The following is a 5,031-nucleotide window of genomic DNA, read 5'->3' on the forward strand; positions in this document are numbered from 1 at the left end:
ATTTTTACCCAATAGGTTTGGCTCCTTTTGGTAAATCTACTAATACCAAAGTATTATCAGATATAATTGAGTCAATTTCATCATTTACAGCTTCTTTCCAAAAAGAAGTATCTCTAGAAAACATAACATCATCAAAGTTTTTAGGATCGTCTTCTAAATTTAATATTAAATGGTATTTATTTACCACATTATTATTGATGTCTCCTTCAATAAGACAAACATAAGTAATAAAATTAGGACTTAAGTCTTTTAGTTTCCTAGCTCTAATGCTTCTCCTTGGTTCAATCATGCCTTTAGAATCATTCATTTCTTTCTCTTGAGAATCCACTCGAGTTTCCATAAGTTTTGAATTATTTTTAATAATTTCAGAATCTGTATAATATTTATCCTCAAAGAATTCAACGTCTCTCGATTCTACAAAGGAATTGGACTCTAAATCAAGAAGCCTTTAAGCTTGACTGTTTTTGACATATCCAACGAAAACACTTTTGATGGCTCTAGGATTGAGCTTCGTTCTCTTGGGATTTGGTACTCGGTAGTATGCCAATGTGACACCCCTTGACGGCCCCCGATCCAATTTGGGTCGCCACAGTTTGCTTACCATTTACTTTCCTAATAACATGTCACTCTGATACCATTTCAATTGCAGCGGGTCCATACAACCGTGGGGGTTTACACATTTTTTTTTTTTGATAGGTCCCTTGAGCAATTCATATACGGAAGCACATCTAGCAAACTCCCTTCCCTATATTTAGAAAACGATGCACACCTACTAAACATCTTATATAAGTTAAAACCGAACACGTTTATTTACATAGAGCAGATGGACATCTTTAGTCGGTACATCAAAATGCCGTAGTTTTCTATACTCGGCTACACTTCAAAAGATGATCGACATCTCCTCCCACAATCGTATGCTTAAGGTCCATCAACTAGTGTCCAAGTCCAAAGGTTCCCTCATTTGCTATCCTTCTCCTCGCGGTCATATCCAACCGCTCAAACCATCTACTAATCCGAAATGTTATTCCTGTGCCAAGGGGTGAGTACAACCACTCGGCGGATGAAAATCCAATAACAACTCAATGCGATCAAAGAGATCACACATGCATTGCGGGCGTTTACCTCAAGCCATGCTCATACTATCATGCATCATCATACCAATTTATAACACATACATGTATATCATCATCGTATCATACATGTCATCATCGTCATGACATCATTACATCATACGTGTCATCATCATCATGGCCTCATTACATCATACATGTCATCATCATCATGGCATCATTACATCATACATGTCATCATCATCATGACATCATCACAATACACATGCCATATCATATATCATCATCATTATCATCACCATGCATATCATCATACATATCATATCATGGGTGATCATCATATCACATATCATCATCATCATCATCATCATCATCATCATCATGCATATCATCATGCATATCATATCATGGGTGATCATCATATCACATCACATATCATCATCATCATCATCATGCATATCATCATGCATATCATATCATGGGTGATCATCATATCACATCACATATCATCATCATCATCATCATCATCATCATCATCATCATCATGCATATCATCATGCATATCATATCATGGGTGATCATCATATCACATCACATATCATCATCATCATCATCATCATGCATATTATCATGCATATCATATCATGGGTGATCATCATATCACATCACATATCATCATCATCATCATCATCATGCATATCATCATGCATATCATATCATGGGTGATCATCATATCACATCACATATCATCATCATCATCATCATCATCATGCATATCATATCATGGGTGATCATCATATCACATCACATATCATCATCATCATCATCATCATCATCATCATCATCATCATGCATATCATATCATGGGTGATCATCATATCACATCACATATCATCATCATCATCATCATCATGCATATCATATCATGGGTTAATTTTCATCTTTTATCTTTAAATTTGATCACCACATCACCCATTTCTCATATCATCAATTTCATCATCCTTTCGGGCAAAGACCTCCGACAGGGTTCCCAGCATTCCAGCCATCCCATGGCCACCGGCTTCCGGCCCCACATTCCGGGCATCTCGCATCCCAACTAGCATCACGAGGCATTCCTTTCGGGCGAAACCTCCGATGTGGGCTTCCGGCCTTTACCCTTCTAGCAAGGCATCTCGCACCCCAATCCTGGCATCGCGAGGCATTCCTTTCGGGCAAAGACCTCCGACAAGGTTTCCAGAATTATGTACCGACATACCACCAGGCCTCCCCTGGAATTACGTACCGTATACCACCGGCATCCCGACACTCCCGGGAATCTCCGGAATTACGCCACTAGGCCACCGAGCATCATCATCCACCACAACCACTTCCTCACTTATCATTATCCACATTTACCATTATTTTGATCTCAATTTAACATGGCATATGGCGTGACATCAAACAAGTCATACTTGGCACACATGCATCACAATTCAATGTCATACATACACCAATATCTCATCATACATGCAACAGTGCATAATTATTTATTAATAAATTCAATGGAGTTTATGGCCAATAAAATAATCCATTTTATTTATTTATTTATTTTAATAAATAAATATTAAATTCAATATCCATAAATTCCCAAAATTATAAAAATTACAGAAAATATTAAAAAGCCAATAGGATGATAATTTCATACAAAATACATGGCCAAATAGCATTTCACACAATTTCCCAATTTTCACAAAACAGCACATAATATTCGGATAAATCCAGAATGCACAGTTTCTGAAGAAATTCGATTAAAATATCCATACGGTCTCCAAAAATTACGCAATTTTACAGAGTGATAGCCAAGACATTTTCGCACAACTTTTATGAAGAACTCCAAGCCATATTATTTTTAGATTATTTTACACGACCTCACGAAGCTTCTGGAACCACTACCGCATCGTCCAGTGAACACATCTCCGAAATATTAATATTTAACCTATCTACTCTCTTTAGTTTCCTCTGAAATTTGGATATGTTATGTATCAAGTTGTCCTTTACAAGTTTCATGAAGAGATCTAGGTCAAATAACCAAAGTAGAGTCATCATTTAGGTCCTTGAAGTCTTGGGTATCTCAAAATACATCACCAGAATCATCTTCTTCAAGATCTAGTCGATTCAATAGGCTATACTTGTTCATTTCACTTAAAATTTTAGTATGTTGTAGCTTAAGATGTTCCCTACAACTTTCATGAAGAGATAGAAGAGAGATTTTCATCACAAACCAACATGCAACCACGAATCCAACAAGAGGTCAGTAAAAACTTTCCAGATCTGAGGTCTCCGTAAGATGAGACTTTAACCCCTCAAATCTCCATCATTTTCCACGAATTTTAGTATGTTGTAGTTCAAGATGTTAGCTACAACTCTCATGAAGAAATCGAATCCAAAATCGGACTACAAACACACATGCAAGCTCAAACAAGTTTCTGACTCACACGGTCCGAACGAAAACAGTCACACTACTCACACACCACACATCCAAGCTTCGGTTTTTGACATATATCACTCAAGATTTCAACATGCAAACAACATATAAGCATGCAAGAGAAGCTAGAGGACTCCACTTGCCTCTAGACCGGATGGACAGCAGCAAAAGAGACGGCACACCGGCGACGGACGGACGGCGTGCGGGCGGCGACGGTTCCTTCTCCTCCTCTCTCGGCCTCCCCTCTCTCGCATCTCACTCTCTCGGCTCACTCTCTTGGCTGAACAAGCCACTCTCTCTCTCTCCCTCTCTCTCTCTTTTTGGTTGTATATATTTGCATGCACTCTAGGTTTGCATGAGGGACAAGTGTAATTGTGGAGGAAGACAAGTGTCCACCATGCTTCACCTCCTCCATGCCACTTGTCCTATTGCATGCATCATGGGCCTTGGAGTTGGGCTTGGGCCTCCCTCCTTGGGCCGGCGACTACTCCTCTTCTTGGGCCACTATTGGGCCGGCCAACTTGGCCCATTAAAGGCTTAGGCCAAATGGGTCTAAGGCCCATTCTAAAAATTGACATTTTCCTCTCTTTTTTTAAAAATTTCTTTTATAAATATTTTAAACTTTAAATTTTCCACATGGCCAAAGTCTTTCGACATTTCATTTATTGAAATTTAATTTATAAAGTGCATGGCCAAGCATAGATTATTAATTTATCCTATAGTCCTAAATTCAAAATTCATAAACACAAGCACAATAACACCTAGCCTTAAGAAAACTAATGGCTAACACATAGACCATAGGTAATTTCATTACCTAATTATAGGCTTTAATTTCTCTAGAGGATGACTTGAATTTTGGGAGGCCACAACCAAACACCCCTATACTTTTAAGGTATGTCAAATTTAGTTTTCTACCTTTCCATACTTCATAAGAGATTATGTTATTTTTCTTGAAATGTATTCTATTATGACTATAATATGCAGTAAGCAATGTTTCTCTCTAAAGACTAATTGGTAGCTTTGAATTTGAAAGCATACAATTAACCATTTCTCCAAGAGATCAAATTTTCCTTTCAGCCAAACCGTTTTATTGTGAAGTATATGGTTCCAAAACTTGATGAATAATACCATGTTCTTCACAAAATGAGGAGAATTCATTTAAGAAATATTATCCACCTTTATCTGAACGTAGACCTTTGATTTTCCTTTCTAATTGATTTTCTACTTCAACCTTATATTTCTTAAACATGGTAAATGCTTCATCCTTCGACCTCATGAGCTAAATATATAAAAACATATTGCAATCATCCATAAAGGTAATAAAATACCTTTTACCACCACGTGTTAGCATGCCATTAAATTCACATATATTACTATAAACCAAATTCAATAAATTCGAATTTCTTTTAACGCTAGGAAAGGGTTTCTTAATAAATCTAGACTTCTTCATGTTCTTCAAATAACAAATATTTATATGTGCCAACTTACTATGCCAAA

The sequence above is a fragment of the Eucalyptus grandis genome, chromosome 6 (assembly GCF_016545825.1).
Source record: "Eucalyptus grandis isolate ANBG69807.140 chromosome 6, ASM1654582v1, whole genome shotgun sequence".
NCBI lineage: Eukaryota > Viridiplantae > Streptophyta > Magnoliopsida > Myrtales > Myrtaceae > Eucalyptus > Eucalyptus grandis.